General features: G+C 39.0%; 1 protein-coding gene across 2 annotated transcripts in view; it reads right to left on the bottom strand.

The window, feature by feature from the left end:
* The window catches only part of XPOT (exportin for tRNA), a 148,094-nt gene that overhangs the window by 121,053 nt on the left and 980 nt on the right, over positions 1–26,061 (bottom strand). The window lies entirely within an intron of this gene.

Here is a 26,061-nt window from a genome sequence, read left to right as displayed (position 1 = left end):
AGCTTTTTTGAAAGCTAATGGTTGAATATTTGTTGTCTTGATTTTCTTATGACACATGGCTATTCATTTACACAGTCTGGGAGAAGAGGGAAAACCCAGAAATTAATACTTTGAAGGGGTATCCTGCCACAATTCTTTCCTACTATGTGTTTTTTGCATTATTGCCAAAGCCAAGAAAATTACTAAATAATCCATCTCTATTAGTGATCAGACACATTTGATTGACTAAATATTGATTTAAACCACAAAATAATTATTTTTCAGGGAAACTAATTGTAGAAAAACTTTGAATATGAAAATCACATATGTAACTTTTGAAGAATAAAAAGGATCACCAAAAGGACCAGCACACACAGCCAGTTTTCAGGCTGGGTTCAAGATTCTGGACTCTCTGGCCACCTTTATAATACAAGGATTGCCATTGACCACTGCCACTAAGAGTGAAGCCATAGTAATTAGCTCTACCATTATATATACATGGGTTTTGAGGTCAAAGGGCTGAGTTTAAATTCCAACTCTGCACTAGTTTTGGACCTTGGGAAGTTACTTAACATCTCTAAGTTTTGGTCAAAACAAAGGTATAACCTATCCCATAGGGTTGTTAGATTTAAATGAAAAGATGTTGATAAAGCACATAGCATGGCATGTGGAAGTAGTAAGGATGCAGTACTTATTATTATTAAAATACTATCAAAGCTGGCTGAGAACTTAGAGATTTATAAGTACTACCCTTATTTTTTGGACCAATTTGGGGAATAGCTACTATACTCAGCCCCTAATCCATACAGCGCTGAAGAACAGATTCATTTCATTATTAAACTGAAAATTCAATTTTATATTAGCAGGAGTGTGATTTAATTGACTATTTCTACTGCTCACCAACAAGGACCATTGACTCTAACTGACATTCTCAATGCAAGAGCTACGTGGGAAATATTCTTCCCACGAGTGGACAGAAATCTTTTCAGTCCTGTAAACTTTTTTTTCACCTTTGATTTAAATAGCTAATTACTAACTGATCAAACAGACATAGCCATTCTGTCCTTACAGAGTTCCTAATTGATTCACAGGTACTGTTAGAATAAATATATGAAGAGTTTCATTTTACTGAAATATAGATAATCTAGAAACTATGTAAAGAGGGAAAAGCTTGAAGTCCCTATAATTGATAACATATTTTACTTATTTCCATATTGACTCTCACTCACTGGTAGTACCACTTTTCATACCGTACAGAGATGCTTGAGAGTATGGTATTAAATGTGCTATAAGGCAACTGATAAAAGTGGTCACAGCTTGTTGACTGGTAATATGCTCCAGCCGGCGGCATTATATTTTCTCTGAGGTTAGAATCACTTGTTTTATATTTAATGTTTTTGTATAGTAGAGACATTAGGTGATAAATGTGGAAGAGAAGCTGGAAATTTCTTGAAGAAATGAATTTGATGGGAATTTTTGAGCAACCTTTAATAGTGTTAACTCACTGTCTGATTTCTCTTTGTTCATTGTATTTACTTCTAAAATGCAATACTGACTTGTAAGGTCCACTTGGATTTGGCTCTCTATAGGAGGGAGACAGTCAGCAATTTTTCATCCCGTCAGACCAAGCACTCTGTGTCTGTATATCTGTCTTTTGGATCTGAAGCTTTTCACATTTAGGGGAAGGCAGCATGCCTCTGGCTGGGAATCTGGGTGGTGTAACTTTGTGACCAAGAGTCCAGATGCTATGTCAGAAAGACCTTGTTTTGATTCTTGCCTGCCTACTTACTTGTCATCAGACTTTTGGCAGGTTATGTAACTCAGAACTTCCATTTTATCAATCATAAGTTAAGAAAAGCCTATCTTAAGGGTTTTTGTGAATATTCATTCATTTATATGTAAATAAATAGTTCTATGGCCAGTAAATAGAGACAAACCATATGGCATTGCCATTTTCAAGTTCAAAATTGTTAATATCTGTAATTTCATATGGTTCAAATAAATAAAAACCCCTCAATAAATGATAGCAATTATCCTAACAGAAACACTAACTTGCTTTAAGAACTTATACTTTAAATATACATCATTAATTCTAATTTCCCAGATAGCATGGCACTTTGTTATAACGTGGCTTATTCTTGCACAGATTTGGATGAACCTTAAATCATATAGTTCAATGACAAATTATTGAGTGGGCATAATATAATTAAACATGTTCAAATGTAATTTAAAATTTTCTTCCTTGCCTTCCCCCAAAATAAAGAAATCTGTTCTTCCACCAGTCTCCTCCTCCTCAGTGAAGTGTACTTCACTCACGCTACCACTCAAAAGAGACAGTTGGGAGACCTCTGTGTTTTCTCCATTCTCTTCATTCTACAAACGCAATCCATCAACAGTGCTTATTGGAAATTCCTTCAAAATATATGAGTAATCTACTGACTTCCCATAGTTACTACTACTCATGTCCAAACCTCCATCACCTACTACAATAAACTATTTAGTCACCCTGCTTTCACCCTTGACCCCTACAATCGTTTCTCAAAAAGGAGAGCGGACTGTTCTTTTGAACAAGGAAATCAATACAACTGATGACTTAAAACCTTCCCTTTTCTTCCCATTACCCAAGATGAAATCCAAAGTCCTTACCATGGCTTTCAGGGCCCTTCATGACCTGGCCTCTGACTACCTCTGTGACCTAATCCAATCACTCTTCTCACTCGCTGCTCCCTAAACACACCGGCCTTTGTGGTTTTCCTTCAAATCTCCAAGTTCTTCATGCCCTGGACATTTGACTAGCAAATGCTTTTCCCCCAGATCTTCAAATGTCACTTCAAAGAGGGCTTCTCTGATCACTCCCAAGTAGCCTCCCACCCACCTACATCACCTTATAGTGTATTTGTTATGCATTCTTTGCAATGTAACAATTTAAGAATGTAAGCTCTATGAGGGTCTGGCCCTCATTTGTCTTATTGAGTACTATATCCCAACGCCTGGAATAGTGCCTGGCGCAAAGTGCCTCTTCTGTGTTGGGTGAAGGATGTGCTAAAGAAACATGCAGAAGGAGACCGCAGACAGGAGCACCAGCTCCAGCTGCCACATCACAGCAGACTCATGAAAGACCCCAAGTGAGACCTGTAGAAGAACTGCCCAGCCAATCCATAGAATTGTGAGATATAATAAAGGGTTGGATTTTTTTCAGCATCACCGAGGTATAATTGACAAATAAAATTGTAAGACATTTAAAGTATACAACGTGATGATTTGATATTCTTATACTCTGTGAAAGGATTTCCCCCCCCCCCTCAAGTTAATCCATCCCTCACATCACATATTTATCTTTTTTTTGGAGGGGGGGAACCATTTAAGTTCGACTCTCTGAGCAAATTTCAATTATATAATACAGTGTTATCAACTATGGTCACCATGTTATACATTAGATCCTCAGACCTTATTCACCTTATAACTGAAAGTCTGTACCCTTCAAAGTTTGGAGAAGTACCAACCTCTCCCTACTTCCCCTACCCCACAGCCCCTGGCAACTACTTTCTATTCTCTGTTTCTATGAGCTTGACTTTTTAAGAAATAAAGTGTTGTTTTAAGCCTCTAAGTTTTGGAGTGGTTTATTATGTAGCAACAGATAAAACAAGAACACTTTCATTTATTTTAAATAAAATTTTACAACATTATATCAATGTTAAGGTAATTCCAAATTAAATAATTCACCACAATCAGGCACTTTAACCAGCACAAGTATTTTACTTGTCTATATGTTCTTCTAGCTTTTTTCTACGTTGTTAAAATCACATAAATTTTCCCTTTTGTCACTTTAAATGGACTCGATAGCATTCTACAGAGTTCTCCCAGCCTCTTTAAAATGGGATTTATATCTGTATAGACACAACAGGGTCCACACTGTCACTGTCCCTTACTGGGAAGGGGCCTCTGGAATCACACAGTGCAAATAACGGCTGAGCACTTAAGTGCTGATGGTATATGATGAACACCAAGCAGACTCAGCTTGCTTCTGCCCTCAACCCTTCCCCTTCCAGTCAGTCCCTAGTTACAAAGGGAAAGGTACAAAGCTCAGAAGAGATAAGGTTTTGAAGGTGTATTCATTACATATCTGAGAAAGTTCTGGCTTCTGGGTTTGGAGAAACCATGGGGCAAAGGGTTTTCTTTCCATTATTTTTCTGGTCTGCTTTTCCTTTCTTGTTGTCTTCTACTTGGAAGGTGACTTTGACCCTGGAGAACTAAGAGGGGCTACAGGTGGGACAAGAGAAAAGGAAGTAAGATTAATATTTGCCCCAAGACTCTGAGAGGCAAAGAAACCTTTAAGTTTCCTTCTAGGTGGTCCACTCCCTTGAAGATCCCAGGAGGGGTGTAGGATTTCAGGGCGTAAGTTGTCGCCTATAAATAAAGATGATGGATTTGATCAAGGCACTAACCCCCTTCCCTCCTCTTTCTACTTTTGGTGGTGATGGGGACAGAGTACTTAGTGGTGGTGGCAGTGATGATAGATATGGTGATTTGTATGTTTTGCCAGCAAGGAGGTCAGTGGAGGAGGGTAGAGGGTGTAGATCAAGTGGCATAGGACCACTGTGGGTTTTTGTGGGCTACCCTGCAATAGTGGCCAGTATTTATAACACTGTTGCTACAGGGAAATTATTCTGTCTTCTGCACAGCTGACCGACAAATGAATTTGGAAAGGACACATTTATAAAGGAAGTATTCTACTTCTAGTAGCAACTATAACCACCAGGGGGCATAATTGGACTAGGAAGACAGAAAGAAAAGCAAAACTTTGCTCTAGGAGTATTGATTCTTAAACTTCTAAAATTCCTGCTGACCTTCAAAATTAAATTAATTCTCGTTGTCAGGTGTCTTTAATATGTACTAACATAAATCTAGGTGTGAGAAAGCTCCATATGCTCTTATAAGATCAACAGAAATATACAATTTAAAAGTTTACAAAATTAAATGCAAATTAATATCATTAACATAATGCGTGATATTTTCCTCAAACTCCATCTCCTCTAGCAAAATGAAGACAGTAGAATGTACCACACAGGCTCTTGAGTTCAGTATGCTGCTATCACATTTCACTCTTCTCTTTCAGAACTACTGCACATCTTTATGTACAGGCCATGCTGACCTCTGACTGTCCCTTAGCTTGAACATGTCACTATGTATGAAGTCTGCTGTTGTTCTCTTTTTGGCCAAGGACAATTAAAGTTCTCCCACTTAGGGACCAACAATGGATCAACACAGACAACGCAAACACGGGCATTTTGTTGAAATGAAAACAAAACTTTAGATGTCCTAAGAAACCCCACCGACTTTCAAGCTGAAATCTAGACCCCAATTTGAGAGGCTCTGCTACAGAGGATAAGGGGCTCAAAATGTCGGTGACTTGTCCTCACGATTTCCCTGGGTGGTTTATGTCTTTTTTTCCCCAGCACCCTCTGCTTTATTTTCAATAGTGTCCTCATTTGGATGATAAAGTAATAAGGTTATATCTGCTTAGAAACCAGTCCCAGCATGGAGTTTTAAGATCAGGAAAGCCCTGTGCCTTAGCAGTGGGAGTTAGGAAACAAAAGTTAAAGCCACTTACAGAAGCTTCTTAGGCTTCTTTGAGAAGCATATCTAGTCCAATTTGAGTCAAGCTTTGGGGGTTAAACCAAACTTTTGACATGTTCTGATCTTCTTTTGTGACTAAGAGGCCTCAGGGATTCCCCTGACTCCCCATATTCCCAAAACACCACATCAAAACACAGGCTATATAAGAAAGGAAATACATAAAGGGAAAGATTTCATCATAATGAGGATTCTCTGATATTTGACAGCATATAAGGATTTTAGGTTAGGAGGAGCGAAACTTCTGAAAGGGCCACATTTACTCAGAAAAGCTGGAAGACAGGACAGCAGTTTTGTAACTGTATGACATAATTTGGCTAATATCATGCTTTGGGCTTGCTACACAACAAAATGATTCCTCGCTGCCAAGTCTCAAGACCAAATTCAGTTGCCAATGTGACTTCAGATGGTTCAGTGTTAATAATAATGAAAAGATGCCATAAAATATGATTTTTAAGGAGACTGAGAAATATTTCTCTAAAAATGTCCCACAAACAGATATTTGCTGAGATTGGTCTGTTGAAGTGATACTCAGGAGAGCATTCTAGCAGCTTTGAGTCCTCTTTCCTTCAGATGATGAATATTATTAGCATTATTTCATATTTACCAAGCCCCAACTGGGGCAACTTGTCATAATGGACAGGGAAGGGAGAGGGTAAAAAGCACCACCTGTCCCTGGCATATGTGCCGGGGACACTCAATGTGGGGACAATGTCTTAAATGTGGTCTGCCATTTAGGAGGTTTCATATGATTTTCAAGGGTCTCACTGTCCCAGAGAGAAATCAATTCAACTCAATAAGCATCTATTCAGAGCTAGTTGGATACTTAGGGTATACAAAAATAAATAAAACTGGGTTCTTGTTCTAATAAGCTCAATTCTCTAAGCTGAATTGAGTAGAACCTACAAAATTTTTGCCATATCATCTGTATTTTTATTTACTCCATATTTTCCTAACATCATTATTTATTCAATACTTTTCTAGTATCTCTACCTACTTTGGCCGTGTCTTAAAGAATATCTTGGGAAATCATGGAGTTGATGTTCCAGATATATATTTTAAAATACTTGTGTTTACATATTTCTTTTTTTTTTTACATATTTCTAATGTGCACTTAAAAATGTGCATTTTAAAATAAACACAATTAAAACAATTTTAATTGTGGGACTTCCCTGGTGGTCCAGTGGTTAAGACATTGCCTTCCAATGCAGGGGGTACGGGTTCCACCCCTGGTCAGGGAGCTAAGATCCCACATGCCTTGGGGCCAAAAAAAACACAAAAACCAAAACATAAAACAGAAGCAATATTGTAACAAACTCAGTAAAGACTTAAAAAAATTTTTTTAAATGTCTTTTCCTTGGACTATCTAAAACCATCTCTGTACTACTCTATGGGAATGATAATAGTAAGGAATACTTAAGATATTTTACAAGGGTAGAATAAGTCAGATGATAGAGGTATAAAGAAAGGGTTACAGGAAATCACAGAAAGAAGAGTTTAATTCTGTTTGGGTGCATCAAGGAGGCCTAACTTAGAAGATTTTGTATTTGAGGAGGTCTTAAAAATATCTAAGCGTGTAATATTTTTTTCAAACTAAAGAACATGGCAAAACGGTAAGATTTTACAAAGCTTGGTGGTGAGTGCACAGATATTCCTATATTACGCTCTTCTCTGTATGCTTGAAATATTTCATGATAACAATAATAAAATGTGTCTAAGGTTTGAAGAAGAGAAAAGCATTCCAAGCAGAAAAGAAAGTATGAGTGAAAGCACAGAATCCTGAAATTCAGGCTAGGTGTCTTCGATAGAAGGTGAGCACCGGAAAATTAGGATGTGGCAGATCATGCGGGACCTTGGCTAAGTGGTCCTGAATAAGAGGTCTGGGGGTGTGGGAAATCCCTGGAGGTTTCTGATGAACAATATATAATCAGAGCAGTAGATCAGGAATAGAACTCTGGGAGAGAACTGCAAGAAGGGGAGAGCCCAGATTTGGAAGGATCTTATAATAATGATTCGAGTGACAATATTGTAGTCTCCCTAAGCTCCATAACATGCTGATTTGCTCCCTTGTTCTGCCCACTTGCATCCTGTTTTTATTTTTAAAAAATCCATTTCTAGGACTTCCCTGGTGGCACAGTGGTTAAGAATCCACCTGCCAATGCAGGGGACATAGGTTCGAGCCCTGGTCCGGGAAGATCCCACATGCCGCGGAGCAACTAAGCCCATGCGCCACAACTACTGAGCCTGCGCTCTAAAGCCCGTGAGCCACAACTACTGAGCCCGCGTGCCACGACTAGGGGAGCCCGTGCACCTAGAGCCCATGCTCCACAACAAGAGAAGCCACTGCAATGAGAAGCCCACGCATTGCAACGAACAGTAGCCCCCGCTCGCCGCAACTAGAGAAAGCCCGTGTGCAGCAGTGAAGACCCAGTGCAGCCAAAAATAAAAAAAATAAAAAATAAAAAAGTCCATTTCTACTGGGTAGTCATATTTCCTCCTTCCTACCCTAGATCCTTTGCAGTCTCATCCAACTATATTATAGACAAGGGTTTGCTAAACTTTTCCTGTAAATGGCCAGATAGTAAATATTTTAGGCCTTGCAGGCCATACAGTCTCTGTTGCAACTATTCAACTCTGTTGTAGGGAGAAAAGCAGCCACAGACAATACATAATGAATGGGTGTGGCTGTGTTCCCCTAAAACTTTATTTATAGACCCTGAAATTGAAATTTCAGATAAGTACCCTTCTTTTGAATTTTTCAACATTAAAAACGTAAAAACCATTCTTAGTTTTCAGGCTGTATAAAAATAGGCTGCAGATTATAGAAATGCAAAACAAAACCATAATGAGATACCATTCCTCATCCCCTGATGGCTGTAATCAAAAAGACAAATAATAACAAGTGTTGGCAAGAACATAGAGAAATTGGAACCCTCTTACATTACTGTGGGAATGTAAAATGTCACAGTAGCCTTGGAAAACACTTTGGCAGTTTCTCAAATGGCTAAGCATAGAGTTACACATGATCCAGCAATTCCACTCCTAGGTATATACCCAAGAGAAATGAAAATATATGTCCACACAAAACATAATACACAAATGCTCATGGCAGCATTATTCATCATAACCAAAATGTGGAAACACTGATACAATGGATCATTTGGCAGTAAAAAAGAATGAAGTGTTACTGTGCTCAACCTGGATAAATCCTGAAAATATGCTAAGTGAAGGAAGCCAGTCACAAAAGACCACCTACTGTATGATTCCACTTATAAGAAATGTCCAGAATAGGCAGATCTATAGACAAAAAGTAGATTAGTGGTTACCTAGGGCTGGGTGGGCTTTGGGGACAGGGGAATTAACTTGCTCATGAGTGACGGTTTTTTGGGGGGTGTGATGAAAATGTTATACAAGTGATTGGGGTGATGATAGCACAACTCAATAAATATACCAAACAACCATTGAACTGTACACTTTAAAAGGGTAACTGTATGGTATGTGAATTATATCTCAATAAAGCTTTTAAAAAATAAATAACGGGCTGCAGGCTAACTGGTCACGCAGGTGGCAGTTTGCCAGCTTCTGCTGTAGACACCAAATGAACTGGCTCCTTTCAGAAGCTTACTAGTAGATTCAGCTATTTAAATCTGGAAAATTCAATTTAGAAGAGCTGCAAGATAACTGTAGTCAGACAGGCCTTTGTTCTTGGGTCTTGCTGGTGAGGGGATCTGTACGTCTCATAGATGTACGATCTAAGCAATGATGAATTCCTGTTTGTAATTAAAGCCAGGAATTCAGCCCCCATACTTAGATATACTCAGACTCACAGTAGTTTCCAGCATTGAGGTCTTGCAGAGCCACCAGGCTGCAAGGACCTTCAGTTTGTCCCAGCCAAGCTTCCCAGGCAAGCAATCATTTTGTCCATCTTTCTTCTTCTAGACCATCTGGCTGGTTACCTTAGATTCCTCACTTCCCATGATTAAAAAACAAAGCTTTGGGGACTTCCCTGGTAGCGCAGTGGTTAAGAATCCACCTGCCAATGCAGGCGACATAGGTTCGAGCCCTGGTCCGGGAAGATCCCACATGCCGCGGAGCAATAAGCCCGTGTGCCACAACTACTGAAGCCCGCGTGCCTAGAGCCCATGCTCCGCAACGAGAAAGCCCGTGCAGCACAACAACGAAGACCCAATGCAGCCAAAAATAAATTTAAAAAAAAAAAAAAAAAAAGCTTTATCTCATTGCCTCTTTGGAGAGGTAATGCAAGGGGGTGACAGTAAAATTTAACCTAAATTTTTCTTCTTGTAATCAGTCTTGGCCAAGGCAAGACTACCTCCAGTAGACTATAAGCTCCATGAAGTCAGGGCCTTATATGATTTGTTTATGACTATATCTCCTTACCTAGCCCAGGATCTGGCTGATCATAGATGCTCAACAGATGTTTTCAATAAGAAATAGATGTTTTGAAAAACATCTATTAAGACAGGAAGACTATGAAATTACCTTAAAAATGTAAAAGTATTTTATGATCAATATTATGATATAAATTAGAATAAAGAGAATGAAAACAAGGACATAAATATGAGTAGGAAAGGAGATGGGGAGAGAGTGTTAAAGAGAGGACACAGTCAGAGTCACCATTATAAGCAAGAGAAGGAGCGTGGTAAAAAGAGAATTTTATTCAAAATAAAAACTGGTGAGGATTTGACTGAAGGAGCATTTATTTTGGGAATAATCCTTTTAGGATACTTGGAAAGTTGTAATCCAGGACTGCTACCCATACACTGGTCAGAATAAAGACCATCCCAAATTTTGAAAAGGACAGTTTTGTCCACCACTTTATACCTTTTGTCTTAAATCCTTAGAATCTCCTGAATGAGATATTACATACCTTCCTCAGGAGGACTAGAAGTTTTAGGAAATAAAGCCCATAGCAGTGTTTTTGCTTTTAAGAGGGAAGCTTCTCAGTTCACTTCCAGCCTTAATTCATAGATAATTTGTGCCTCATCTCCTCTCTCTTTAGGCTTTGCATGTGGTGATAGCTAATTTTTAAAAATTGGAAGAGAATCTTTGGTTTTATCATGAAGTGTCAAGAAGAGGTCATTTGTAGAAAAAAATGTTTAATAATATGCAGAAAGCACAGCCCCAAGGGTCTCCATGAAGACCTTAGCCTTACATGTAAATGGATAAATGGATGGAAATGCCACCTTTTAGTAACGTGGGTGAGAACGACAGGAATGAATGATCAGAGGAGTTAAGAATTTAATGATACATAAATACTTACGAAAAAATACTCAAACGACCTTCTCCGAGGAACACAAGATCTGAATTTTAACGATGGCACTAAAAGACCCAAACAAGTCCATGATCATTTAAAACACAAAGGGAGAATCCCTTTGTCTTAATGAGTGTTCCAACCTCCTAGAATTAACTAAAAAGAAAATGTTGACAAAGATACAACTCCAATCTATTTGGGAGTTTAAATAGTGTCGATTTATGAGAACATTTATATTTTATTAAGAAAAATGATAAAAAATATTTGCTGGGGTTCATAGTACAGCATTAGTAAAATTGAATACCATAATTATTTCAACAACTAATTATTGAGTATCAACTATGTGCTCGTCACTGTAAAGATTAATAAGACTCAGTGTGCCTATCTTCAAGAAGCTTACTATACAGCAAGCTTATAATAAGTTAACTACAGAAATAATTATATGATAAAGTAGTTGATAATAAATGAACAGGAGGTACAGAGTTTTATGAGAGTTACAAGGCAAAAAGGCTTGTATGTTATTGAGATAATCAGTAAAATTTTCATGAAGGAAGTAGCATTTGAGATGAGGCTTGGAAAACAGCAACTTTTTCATAGTCTGAGATATGAGAGACGAGCATTCCAGGTAGTGGGTACAGTAACAGCAAAGGTACAGAAGTGGGAAAGCAGGAGAGATTTTTAGGAAACTCAACAGCTATTTTGCCAAAGTGTAAACTATATGTTTTGGGGAGGGGGCAGTAGGAAATACCACAACTGGACAGTTAGGTAGGAGTCAGATTGTGAGGAGCTTTTCAAATTCATTCCCTCACTCATTCAACATTCACTGAGCCCCCGTGCCTGCCATTGTGCTGAACACAGCAGCAAAAAAATAGATAGGAGACGTGAGTACTATAACCACATCAGCTGTATGTATCTCCACAGACGTTCACAACTAGAGGCCTAAACATTCTTTTCATAAAATGAAGTCACACTATTTGTCTGCTCCCTAAATTTCGTATTGAATTAGTCAAGCTTATTAACGGCCGTGACCTGAGTCCATGCGATCGCTGTCTCACAGGGGTTCAAAAGTAATTTTGAGGAAGAAAGAAACACATTTGCAACCAATTATACTTTCCAGTTACACTCTAATTTCAAGGAACTAGGTCAAATTCCTTAGCAGGGTTGGAAGGATTTAACCTGTTCCTCTCTGGGAACAGTGACCTCTGCAGCTTGTTCCATAAGAGGCTGGTCCCACTCAGTTTGTCCCAGTGGGGTGATATCATGATGATAACCACGTCCCAGTAGCTGATCCACCAGACTGGCCAAATTTGGGATTTATCAAGGTACAGCTAAAGAATTCTAAGGACAAATTCTTGCAGCTGTTTTCAGCCTTGAACATGATTGGAATATCAATCTATAATCTGGAGGTGGCACACGCTGGAGATTTGTTGAAACTACAGGGACCCAGATTTTACAGTGGCGAATTTGGGCACCCTGGCTATTAAAATAAAGAGGCCATGCCTACGTTTAAACCTTTTAAAAAAGAAATGTGAAATAACAAAACATTAAAAATAGAAATGAAAGTCATTGAAATGCAGAGCAATTATATAGATGACAATTAAACTGAAATGTAAGAATGTATTCACGAAAAGGCTATGATAAAAGATTATCATTCACTCAAGGCGTTATAATAAGGAGGCTTCCCAGGCTGAGTGTTAATTGAATATAAGGTGGGGGGAGGGGCCTAAAAAGCTTTCTCAGTTTGAAGTTCAAATCTGTGGAACTCCCTGTCCTCACGGCTTTAACTCAGACCTGACATTACTCACTTGAGGAACTGCTGCCAAGCTTGTCTTTGCATCCAGGCAGAAAACAGCACTGCAAGTCTTTACAAAAAGCCTCTGGGGGCTTCCCTGGTGGCGCAGTGGTTGAGAGTCTGCCTGCCAATGCAGGGGACACGGGTTCGGGCCCTGGCCTGGGAAGATCCCACATGCCGCAGAGCAACTGGGCCCGTGAGCCACAACTACTGAGCCTGCGCGTCTGGAGCCTGTGCTCCGCAACAAGAGAGGCCGCGATAGTGAGAGGCCTGCGCACCGCGATGAAGAGTGGCCCCCGCTTGCCACAACTGGAGAAAGCCCTCGCACAGAGATGAAGACCCAACACAGCCATTAAAAAAAAAAAAAAAAGCCTCTGGGCCTTGAGTGGCCTCACTGATGAAAGTTAATTTACTAGTCTACTTGCCACTTACATGTTAGTCTTCTAATAAGACAGTGTCTCAGAGTACCTAATCTCTGTCCTTTCACCCCCTCAACCTGAAATCCATGTTGGGCCAGCCCAGTCAGGAAAATGGCCTAGCTTTGATCCCCTAGATCATTATATGAGTCTTTTTTCTTTTTGGCTCTGTCGCGTGGCTTATGGGATCTAAGTTCCCCGACCAGGGACTGAACCCGGCAGTGAAAGCGCAGAGTCCTAACCACTGGACCCACAGGGAATTCCCAGGGGTCATTTTTTAAACCAAATTTCTGCTGGGTGACTCTACAGCTTAGAAAGGAAGACATAGCAGAAATAACATTTATTCAATTCAGTCAATCAGTATGTATGTTTTAGTACCTAATATATTCCTAGCACCGTGCATGATGCTACTAGGCAGAGAAGTGTCAGAGGGTAACAGTCAGCGATATAGGATCAACACAAATAAAGAAGGTATAAGACAGTACTCCTCTGTATGGACTGTGCTAAGGCGGCACCCTGTCAAACTGCCTTGCTACCATGGTGACAGTTACTAAGAAATGCACAGATCCACATACGAACAGGTTACGGAGTTCTGTTTTGTTGTTGTTATTGGTTTTAAATATGCAGTTTCTCCAGTGAGATGAGTGGTTCTTAATATCCGTCTCCAATTTTCTCTATGAATTCTCTGTATTCAAGTCCTTAAAGAGCATGTCGACCCATCCATGCTGACCCTGCACAATTTGGGGGTTTCCCTGTTGCTTGGGGATCAGGCTTTAACCCTTCATGTGTAGTGTGGAATAACCTCAAGTGTTCCAGGCTTCTAAGTTTACCTGACTCTAATTCACAGGTATGATTTCTCAAAGATACCCCAAGGTTCAGAAGGAATTCTTTTTTTTTTTTCAATAATAACGAAAGATGTTTAGTATAGCATTATTTATACCATATTTTATCCAACTCTAAGAAGGAATTCTTGATCATCTCTAAATTCCTGCTTTTCAGTGGCTGCTGTCTGCTCTTTGCCCCACCTCATCCTAGCTGTGACCACCGTCCCCTCCTCATTTATCCCCCAAGCACCATTACATCCAAGTGGTTCTTTATAAAAGACTTTTACTGAAAGTCTGGGAATTATAAGAGTAAGTAGTATTCTGTATCACAGGATAGGAAATATAAGTACCCAAAAGTTCTATGGCCATTTTCAACACAGGGAATTTCTCACTATATTTTCCTCTCAGGCTCTGCCTGCTGCCATTTTACTCAGATTTCCTTCTCCTTCATCTCTTTTCTGAGTTCTGCAGGTCCAAATCGCTGTAATTTTATTACTCCAAGCAATGTAATTCTCATAGTCAAACCGTCCCCCATATAGACTAACTCACAATCCCCAAAGGCCCATCTTTTTTTTTTTCTCTCCTCAAACAAAATCTCCATTTACCCCAGAGGTGAATTTTGCTGTTCCCCTAGAATGTAAAATAGCAGCTAAATATAACTATTTTTAAAAAGTTACTTATTTTCTTTCCCTGCTTACACACTCTTTGGCTTAATTCTCCCGTTTAATCTGTACTCATGGTAACTTTTTTCTTGAGACTGAACTACAGATGTAAAGTCAAAATGTCAGAAACATTTTGCATTGTGCATAGGTCATTCATATGTTTACATAGAATTTTAGTTCCTTTTTTTTCTTTTTAAAATTCATTTTCTAAAAAAGTGATTCCTCAAAGATTGAGAAAAACTATGGAATGATTTGTGATTTTCTGATTTCCCTATAAGAGATACATAGGGAGCAGAATAAAAACTGGTCCCCTGTAGAAAACTCCCTACTGTATCTGGCATTATCCACAGGCCAAGACCCTTTTATATGCATGCAACACAATTTTCATAAAAGAAACCTTTTCACATTCAGTCACAGGAGTAGACGCTTGGGCAATGACCACAGCTCTGCTTTAAGGATAAGAATCTTATCTTTGACTACAGAAATGTTTCCGGAAGTGCGGAGTACTGATTTCTCGGAGGCAGCCCTCAATTACATTTGAATGTCATCCCCAAAAGAAAGTAACATATGACAGTAAGTATAGCCTCCTGTGAAGATGGATATTTCCCCTTAGAAAGATCTCAATCTATGTATCTATATATACACCCCTGGACTAGGTACCATGGAAGATGTGCGAAAACAATAAAACAAAATTGAAATCCCATAGGAGCTTAGAATTCAGAGGGTGAGAAAAGTTTCAGTATACAGAAGTAATAATTATTGAATGAAAAACAAAGTAGAATTTATTCACAGAGTTCTGGAATTTTAGAACTAGAAGTATTTTAAAGATTATTCACTGATATGCAGAGGAGAAAACTGGAGCCCAGAAGGGTGAGGAGTTTACCTGAGGCCACACAGTGCATTAGTGGCAGAGCCAGTAAGAGACCACAGATATCAAGAGCTTTGTCTACTTTACCACACTGTAACAACTATTAAGCATCAATTCTATGCAAGGAAATATACAGCTTGAGATTATAAATGCAAAATGCCTAGCACAATGTGTGGAACCATCAGCTGTCATCATTATCATAATCATCATCACAATTATAATGGTTAAGAGTACAAATTTTGTGGGCAGAAGACCTAAATAGATATTTCTCCAAAGAAGACATATAGATGGCCAAGAGGCACATGAAAAGATGCTCAACATGGCTAATTATTACAGAAATGCAAATCAAAACTACAATGAGGTATCATCTCACACCAGTCAGAATGGCTATCATTTAAAAAGTCTACAAATAACAAATGCTGGAGAGGGTGTGGAGACAAGAGAACCCTCCTGTTGGTGGGAATGTAAATTGGTGCAGCCACTGTGGAAAACAGTATGGAGGTTCCTCAAAAAACTAAAAATAGAGTTGCCATATGATCCTGCAATCCCATTCCTGGGCATATATCCAGAGAAAACTATAATTCAAAAAGATACGTGCACCCCAATGTTCATTACAGCACTATTTACAATAGCCAAGACATGGAAGCAACCTAAGTATCCACTGACAGATGAATAGATAAAGAAGATGTGGTACATATATACTGTGGAATACTACTCAGTCATAAAAAAAGAATGAAATAATGCCATGTGCAGCAACATGGATGGACCCAGAGATTATCATACTAAATGAAGTAAGTCAGAAAAAGAGAGACAAATACCATATGATATCACTTACATGTGGAATCTAAAATACGATACAAATGAACTTATCTACGAAACAAAAACAGACTCACAAACATAGAGAAAAGACTTGTGGTTGCCAAGGGGGAGGGGGATGGGGGAGGGATGGATTGGGAGTTTAGGATTAGCAGATGCAAACTAGTATATACAGAATGAATAAACAACAAGGTCCTACTGTGTAGCACAGGAAACTATATTCAGTATCCTGTGATAAACCATAATGAAAAAGAATATGAAAAAGAATGTATATGTATAACTTAATCACTTTGCTGTACAGTAGAAATTAACACAACATTGTAAATCAACTATACTTCAATAAAATAAAGTTTTTTAGTACAAATTTTGGTATTGGAACTGGAGGGTTGCAGTTCTACCACTTATTGTGTAACTGTAGATGAGCTACTTATCTTCTCCAAACCCTAGCTTCTTCATCTATAGAATGGGAATAAAAATAATATCTACCTAATAGGATGGTTATGAGGATTATATATACTTCTCACTTGAGTATGTTCAAACATTAGCTGTTCCATTTATTAACCTATATAGGTATACAGAGAGACAAAGATACACACATACAGAGTATCGGTGGAACTTCTCTTTGCTCTGCCAAAAAGAAAGCCAGAAAGTTAACATTTTTTTAGCTTTTACTATATACAGATATCAGTACACAAAAGTATGGAGCAAAGAAAATAGGAAAAGAAATGCTATTTGGGATATTACAATATAGAAACTGCTTACTATTCTCCACAAATATACACCAAGTTTCTGTTTTCAAGGAGCTTGTAACCTAGTGGAGGAAGAAACCAGGCTGTTACGATATGGAGTGATATACACATCGCAAAGCTAGAGTTAAGAGCTGTGAAAGCTCACAAAAGGGCATCCTATTCAGTAAGAGTGGAGGCAGAGAAGGGAGTCTCAGAGAAGGTTTCTCAAATAAAGGAATAAGGAGCTGGCCAAAGATGAGAAGAGTTGGAAAGTGCCTAAAGCTACAATCCAGGTGGGTCCCCAGGATCCATGCCAAACCTCTAGTGTGCCTTCTTACACTGCAGGTGTTAAAGGAGGAAAAACCACACCTCTCCCATCTCCCTGCAGTTAGGGTTCTGCTTCTGCCAGTTAGAAGGTGGATCACAGGCTGAAGCCACCTGCTTTGTTTCTGCTGGCGAACCCAGCTGTGAACACGTTGGGCTTTTCTGCTACATTATTTCAGTGTCTAGGTACTAACTCCACAGGCGTTGAGAGGTAGTCACAGGAGCAGCAGTGGCTTCCTGATCCTTGGATTAACAGCTACAGTGGGATGTCTTTGAACTCAACAGTTCCAATGGAGTCCCCTGATTCCCCGTCTCTCTGATTATTGCAGAGGTAGCAGCTTCCCTGGTAAACCAGCCCAGCAGTCTTGTCCTAGTAATCATTCCTGGAGGCCCCACTTTATCCCTTCAGCCTTTCCAATAACTTTGTAAGCTCCTGATTCCCCGAATTAAATCCCTTCTTGCTTAAAATGATGTGAATGGTTCCTATTGTTTGACACCAAAAGAATACAAAAATGCAAAATGTGCCATGAATAATATTATTTGCAGGGGTCAGCAAATAATGGGCTAAGGTAGTAAACAGGTATTTTAAGCACTGTGGGACACTTTGATATTGATCTCTTCTTCTTTCCCCTGCCCCTCCTAAGTGTTAAGTACGTTCCCATTATTGTGCAACGACCTCCAGAACATTTTCATTTTGCAAAACTGAAATTCTATACTCCTTAAATAATAATCCCCCATTCCCCTCTCCTGGTCACTGGCAACCACCATTCTACTTTTTGTCTCTATAAGTTTGACTACTCTAGATACCTCACATAAGTGGAATCATACAGTATTTGTCTTTTCCTAACTGGCTTATTTTATGTAGCATAATGTCCTCATAATCCATGTTGTAGCATGTGACAGGATTCCCTTCCTCCCTTCCTTTTTAAGGCTGAAAAATATTCCATTTTATGAATATAACACATTTTCTTTATCCATTCATCTGTTTATGGACACTCGGGTTGCTTCCACCTTTTGGCTATTGTGAATAACGCTGTTATGAACATGGGTGTGTAAATATCTCTTTGAGATCCTTTCTTTTGGATATATACCTAGAAGGGGGATTACTGGATCATACGGTATTTCTGTTTTTAGTTTTTTGAGGAACCACCACACTGTTTTCCATAGGGGCTGCACCATTTTATGTTCCTACCAACAGGGGACAAGGGTTCCAATTTCTCCACATCCTCACCAACACTTGTGATTTTCTGTTTTGTTTTTTTGATGGTAGCCATTCTAATGAGCGTGAGTGATATGTCACTGTGGTCTTGGTTTGCATTTTCCTAATCATTAGTGATGGTGAGCATCTTTTTATATGCTTTTTGGCCATTTGTATATCTTCCTTGCCCATTTTTAAATTGGATTCTATTTGTTGTTGCTGTTGAATTGTAAGAGTTCCTTACACATTCTGAATATTATCCCCTTATCAGACACATGATTTCCTTGGGTTGCTTTTTCTCTCTGTTGCTTCTGCCAGTCCAGTTTTAGGCCATGCTCATGAATGGAAGTCTAGTCTGGAGCAACTTGCTGGCAGTCTGGCCAGATCTGGAGCCATCTTCCATCCTAAAGACACCAGTGGGAACAAGCCAGAGCATCCCTATCTTGGACACTTCAGGTCTTAGATACTCTGATTCGTTATGATATTGAAAAGTATCCCCATGCTTTACTTTGAACCAGAACAAGCCAACCTAAGGTTTCTGGGGCTGCCAAATTAGAAAGAGCCTCAAGACTGGGTATGGGAGTCATGGAGGTAGACTCACCAGATTCAGGTTTTCCACTGTCAAGTGCCTGCCACTAGAAAGCTGAAATCAAACACAATTTTCACATCTGTTTTGTAATTTAGCGCTGCTCCTTTTACTTCAAACAGTAGTTCAGTTCATCTTCTTTGATTCTCTCTGTTTATCCTGAGGGGATAAAATATCCCAACCCCAGAGACCTTAATGATTTCCAGTAGAATACATAGAGAGTTAATGCATGACTTAGTCTAAAATACAACCCAGTTCACACAGTACTTGCTCCAAAAAATCCTTGCTGATTCTGTATTAGTGGGTATGAACTCCAAGGCATGCTGCGTTTGCTAAAATATCCTATTTGAAGAGATACGATTCTAATTTATAAAAGGTCTATTTCCTTTTCTAACTACTACTGCCTTTTGGAAGACTTTAGGAAGCCTTATGTGCATTATTTTTCTGGTCCCCACAAGAAAAGGAAAATGGGATGGTTAAGGAGAGAGCTGCATAAGGTCAAGAAGAAGAAACACTGGAAATGAAAGATCCTAATTCTCTTCTTCCCTGACTTTTCTGTTAAGTTGTTGCTACAAGTGCCTACATTCAAGTGTCTACATTCAAGTGTTTATCACTGCATTACCTTTAATCATGAGTATCAGGGATAGTGACATTTATAAATGATTTCAGCTGTAAGTAACAGAAAACCCAAACATAAGTAGGTTAAAAAAATAGTTTTTTTCCTTATCATAACAAGAAATCCAGAGATAGGTAGCTGCTGGCACTGGTTTAAATGTTCAGTGATCTCAAGGCTAAAAGTCGTTCATTTTCTTGACTTTTCGCCCACGGATGAAAGATGGCTACCACAGCTCCAGACATCCTACTCTTTACAAAGTAGAGAGAACAGAGAAGAGATGATACCAGTTCTGGCTGTGCCATTTTATTTGGAAGGCAAAAGGTTTCCTGGAACTTCCCCCTCAACCTCAGAAATCTTCAGCTTACTTCTCGAAGGCTGAAACTTACACCACTCCCAGGTGTAAGCAAGGCTAGGAAAACAAAATACATGGGAATATTTGGTATTCCCACCCCAGAAGCAGGCAAGTGAGAGGGAAGTTGGCAATGAGTGTTGGTCTGCCAAGTTTTAGGGTTTGCCACAGTGAAAACCAGGAAACACCAAAATATTCAAGAATGCAAGACTGACTAAGTGTAACGTGCCATATGAATCCCAGGTAGCTGTTAAAAACTGTGGTACAGAAAAATACTTAGTGGCATCATGCAAAATTATTCATAAAATGTTATCAACTAAAAAATTAACATATAAAACAACAGATGAGAAAACATCAAATTTGTTGGGGTGACCTAAGTTTAGATAGATTTTTTAAAATAAATTTATTTATTTATTTATTTATGGCTGGGTTGGGTCTACCTTGCTGCACGCGGGCTTTCTCTAGTTGCGGCGGGTGGGGGCTACTCTTCATTGCGGTGCACGGGCTTCTCATTGCGGTGGGTTCTCTTGTTGCGGAGCATGGGCTCTAGGCGCGCGGGCTTCAGTAGTTCTGGCATACAGGTTCAGTAGTTGTGGCTCGTGGGCTCTAGAGCACAGGCTCAGCAGTTGTGGCACATGGCCTTAGTTGCTCTGTGGCATGTGGGATCTTCCCGGACCAGGGCTTGAACCCGTGTCGCCTGCATTGGCAGGCAGATTCTTAACCACTGCGCCACCAGGCAAGCCCTAGATAGATTTTTAAAAGTTAAATAGATATATGCAAAAAGAAAAAAACTGGAACTTATACTCTGAAAATGTTGACTTAGGTTGGGTTTTCCAGGAAACAGACTCTGAGGCAGACATTTGCTTGCAGCTGGCTTAGTGGAGACTGCTCTGAGGAGCAGCACCTGTTGCGCAGGCAGGACTGGGCAGAGGGAGAAGGTGAACTGCAGGGCAGATGCCACAGAGGCTTTAATTGGTTCCATTGGAAGTTCTGAAGCTGAATGTCCCAGACTGTCCCAACTGAGGGACTGTGCCTTGTACCTCCACAAGTGATCAGTCATGGCATTTGGACTGTCCTCAGGGAGGGGATATAACCTAGCGTGAGGCAGTTTCCTTCACAGAGGCAATTTTGGAGAAGAATTCAACTGTGAGTCATCAGCAGCCAACATTCTTGGCAGCTGTATCTTGAGATCTGGGCAGCACACCGCAGTGTCCACCAGAAATGTCAACAGTGATTATCTCTGGGTCTGGGGATTAAGGTTGGTTTTCTCTTTTTAAAAATATTTTCCAAATTTTCCATAATGAATATAACATTGTTCTAAGCATTAAATGAGTTAATTCATAGAAGGCAGTTAGCACAGTTCCTAGAACTTATTAAACACTCAAAAAAATTAGCTATAATTATTTTGTATTTATATATATATATATATATATATACGTGTTCGTGTAACATTTTAAAGAGAAAACATAAATATGGATATTGTCAAGAAGAACGTATGAAATAGGATTAAAATAATAACAGAACTTGCTGTTCCTTTTGGCTTATTATTTGGCTGCACTGGGTCTTAGTTGCAGCACGTGGGATCTTTGTTGCCGCGTGCAGGATCTTCGTTGCAGTGTGCGGGATCTTTAGTTGCAGCACGTGGGATCCTTAGTTGGGGCATGCAGGATCTAGTTCGCTGATCAGGGATCGAAACCCGGGCCCCCTGCACTGGGAGCTTGGAGTTTTAACCGTTGGACCACCAGGGAAGTCCCTGGCTTATTTTTTTTTAAATCTGTGTTTTAATCTGTGAAATTCTTTCTTATGACATTGTTTCTTTCTGGCATGTCCAACAGAACTTTATGTAATAGCAGAAATTTCAGGGACTTCCCTGGCAGTCCAGTGGTTAACACCCCACGCTCCCAACGCAGGGGCCATGGGTTCGATCCCTGGTCAGGGAACTAAGATTCTGTATGCCGCACGGTCAGTGTCTGTGCTGCCCAATATGGTAGCCACTAGGCACAGGTGGCCGCTAAGCACTGGAAATGTAGTAGAGCAAATGAAAAGCCAAATTTTAAATTTTATTTAGTTCCAATTCATTCAAATGTAAATAGCCACATATTGCTAGTGGCTACCATATTGGACAATGCAGCTCTATACCAATATTAGGCAATGGTTATTTAGAGAATAGATCTAAAATATTCTTTCTCTAAGTTTGGATTCGTTCCTCAACTCACTACCCTGTATAATCTTCTACTTGTGATTTCAAAATCACATTTTATTTACATGTGTAGAAAAACAAAATGGGAAGAGTTAATTAAGTGTACAAAAAAGGGTTGTTGGCGGTGGTGGTGGTCAGACTTTTAAAATATACAACAGGGAAAGTAATTTAGTTGAAAGGTGCTAAAGAGCTACATAATGTATTGCTAACTGTATGGTATCTTTTAGTAAATAATCCAAAGAGAAAATGAAAGAGGTTGTTCCATATCATATATCTGATTCCTCTTCGTAAGCTAAAAGAGACCTCTCACCAAAATCATACTTTTCAACCATATTGTCCATATAAAAAGGGAGATAACTGCAGAAACAATTTGAAAATGCCTGAATAACAATGTGGAAGTCTCTTACCTCTTAGATGGGAGGCATATGTATATGGTGGGAGACATATGTATCTGGGGATAACTCACTAACAGCAGCCAAGTTTGTGGAGAAAAGAGACACAGATCTTGGTTTGCATCTCACCCTGCGAGTTACTGGCTGTGCGTACTTTGAACAAATTACTTAACTTCTCCATAATCAAATGGTGATAGCTACACGTGCCTTGAAGATGAGTTGAAAGATTAGTGATATGTAAAGCACCTGGCATATAGTAAGTGCTAAATCAATGACAGTTTTATTATTATGTTAGTATAATGTGAAGAAAACAGATAAGCAAAAAGGAAGTAAGCCCAAATACTTAAAAACTGGGGTAGGAATTAACTGGAATAATCATTAAATTGTAAAATTATTTTTGGTATATTTTGTTTTATGTGTATTTCAACCACACAAAATTTAGTCAACTGTTTATCAAAAGAATGAAAAAATGGATGTTTGAATAAATGAATGAATAAATGCTTTGCCTGTTTTTAATATCATTTTGCCTCCTAAATCGGTTGTTATCACTAAAATGGTTTTGTCACTGGCATTGTCACTAGGGATATTTTCAAAGACTCTGTAAAGAGCAGTATCAAATCAATGGTCTTTTCTAGACTTAACAGGAGAGATTAGGGCTGATGTTAAGAAACAACTTCTTGAGCAATATTACTAATGGAGCAGTTAAGAGCTTCCATCCTTAGATATTTTTAAGAAGACAGATAATACTCCATGCTGGAAATGTCATCATCGTCTGTGGTAGCTAGCTTCCAGGGTAGCCGCCACTGAACCTTACTTCCTAACCTTCATGTCTTTCCCTAGTCTGCCCGAAGTCAATCAAGGATGGTCCTGAATATGGCTGAGGTGATGTATGACTTCCAAGGTTATGTCGTAAAAAGCGTTGCAGCCTCTGCTCTGGTCGATCAGATTGATCACGTGCTCCAGGATAAGCCAGTAGCCATGCTGTGAGGAGGACACTCAAGCCATCCCAGGGAGAGGCCCATGTGGCCAACAGCCTGTGCCAATCCACTGGACATGTAAGAGAGCCACCTTGAAAGCAGGCTCTCCAGCTTCAAACAAGTCTTCAGATGCCCACAGCCCTAGCCAACATCTGACTGCAACCTTATGAAACACTGAAACAGAAATGCCCAGTTGAGCCACTCTTGAATTCCTGACTCACAGAAATTGTGAGAGGGAATATTTGACTTTTATTGTTTTAAGTCACTAAGTTTTGGGGTTATTTGATATGGAGTCAATATATCATCATTGGCAAACATTTATTGCTACTGTCCAAAATGTCCTGCTAATGGGCTGAACCAGATGACCATTTTTTTTTTGAACGAGATGACCGTTTAAGGTAACTTCTATCTTTGTAACATCAACGTTTTAACAGTTTATCATGTCGTTAACTCAGTATCTTTTTCCTATAAAATTCCTATGAGACAAGGAGAATCAGCCAATCAAATATTTCACAAACATCCATTAAGCCTGTGGAATTAAAGAACATCAGCTAAAACTGGAGTCAGGACACACCTGTAGGGAGAGCTCTCACAGCCGTGCATCATCAATTACTCCAAATTCGAAGAGACATACCCCTACATCTCTCCCACAGGAAGGTACTCCCTACTTTACTAGCCAGAAGGAAGAAGAAAACCATCTTTCTGGCCAACCACAGCCCAGCCAATCAGAGACTGTAGCACCCCGACCAATGAGAAGCCTCTATACTTTGGACTGCCAGCTTCCTCCGGTGAACTCTTTAGTTATGATAGCCCCTACCAAGGCCCCCCTTTTCCCTATAAAAGCAAGCTCCCCTTCCATGTTCTCTGGATTTGCCTGTGGTCCACCACAGTTCCCATAACCTGAATTGCAATTCCTCTGGCTATTCCCAAATAAACTTGTTTTGCTGGTAGAATAACTGGCTATTATAAAAGATGATAAATTCAAGGTATTTATTACTCTAGGTGCTCTGCTGATGAAAAGGTATGATGATGATAATGATAAAAATAACAATAATAGTAACAATAATAAGCATTACTAATATTTATTAAGCATCTACTTTAGACACTGTGCATATACTCTCATTTAACCTTAATATACATTGCCAAATGTTTTCCAGGAAGGTCATACCAAATTACACGCCCATCTGCAGTGTATAAGAACAGAGCCACTGCATGTTTACCAGCACTTAAAAAATTTTTTTAAAAAATCTGAGAGGTGAAAAATACAATAGTTTAATCTGCATTTCTATGATTCCTAGATCTTGACATGTTAAGCACATCAAACCTTTATCTGACATACATTACAAATATTTTCCCCCCAGGTTGGTATTGCGATTTTTTGAAATTTTTACAGTCAAGCCAATCTCTTCCTTTGTAATTTCTTCTAATTCTTTTGTAATTAGGTTCTTCTCTATTTCTAGATCAATTAAATTTTCACTTGTATTTCTTTCTAGTTTGTTTATGGTTTTTTGTTTTTTTGAGTTTACACAGTAATTTATTCTGTTAGACTTTTATTTTTCTTCTCTATTTTTTTAAGTGGAGTATAGTTGCTTTACACGGCTGTGTCAGTTTTATGTTTTGTTTTTTACACATGTAATTATTTTTTGTTGCAGGATACAGGGCAAAAGTCTTTTTTCCCCCATAATCATGTCTCCTTCACTTATAAATTGAATAAGTTTTCTTTTCCCCACTGATTTATGATGCCACCTTTACTATCTAAGGAATTCTTATATTACTTGAGTATGTTTATGGTCTTTATAACACTCTTTCACTGTCTGTCGGTTTTGGTGCTAGTACTGCACTTTTTTGATTACTTACATCTACTCATTCACTAAGGACCACCACATTCTCTTCCAGGAAGCCTCCCTGATTCTCCCAAAAAGATACCATTGCTGCCTCCTTTTTCAACTTTATAACATATAAAATTTCACCTTATATCACAGTTAACAAAGTTGATCTTACCCAATTATATTCTTGAGAGCAAACAACAGGTATGCTATATATTCATTAAAATCAAATTATGGGATTTGCATTAAAAGGTAACGATGGCAGAACCGATATCGTTTGACAAAAAAATGAAAATAGGCCAATTCCCTCATTTGTCTAACAAAAATCATTGTGCCATCCATGATGAAAAAATTATAAAGGTGAATGAACCCTAGATTGTGCTTTAGGGAGTTTACTTAGTAGGGGAAAGACACATGAAAATATACGTGCTTAAATACACTATGACTAAAGAGTATAAAATAAAAAAAGAAAGAGAAAGGTAAAAACTAAGCGAGCAGTGGGGTAGTGTTTCAAGCAGTGGACATACCTATGAGCTGGGTTTATGGTGTTTCTTAAATGTTCGAGGATTTGTAATTAATCTGAATGACAAAGCGCATCAATT

The sequence above is a fragment of the Balaenoptera ricei genome, chromosome 10 (assembly GCF_028023285.1).
Source record: "Balaenoptera ricei isolate mBalRic1 chromosome 10, mBalRic1.hap2, whole genome shotgun sequence".
NCBI lineage: Eukaryota > Metazoa > Chordata > Mammalia > Artiodactyla > Balaenopteridae > Balaenoptera > Balaenoptera ricei.
The sequence above is the reverse complement of the archived record's forward strand: the minus strand, read 5'-3'. Positions and strand labels throughout refer to the sequence as shown.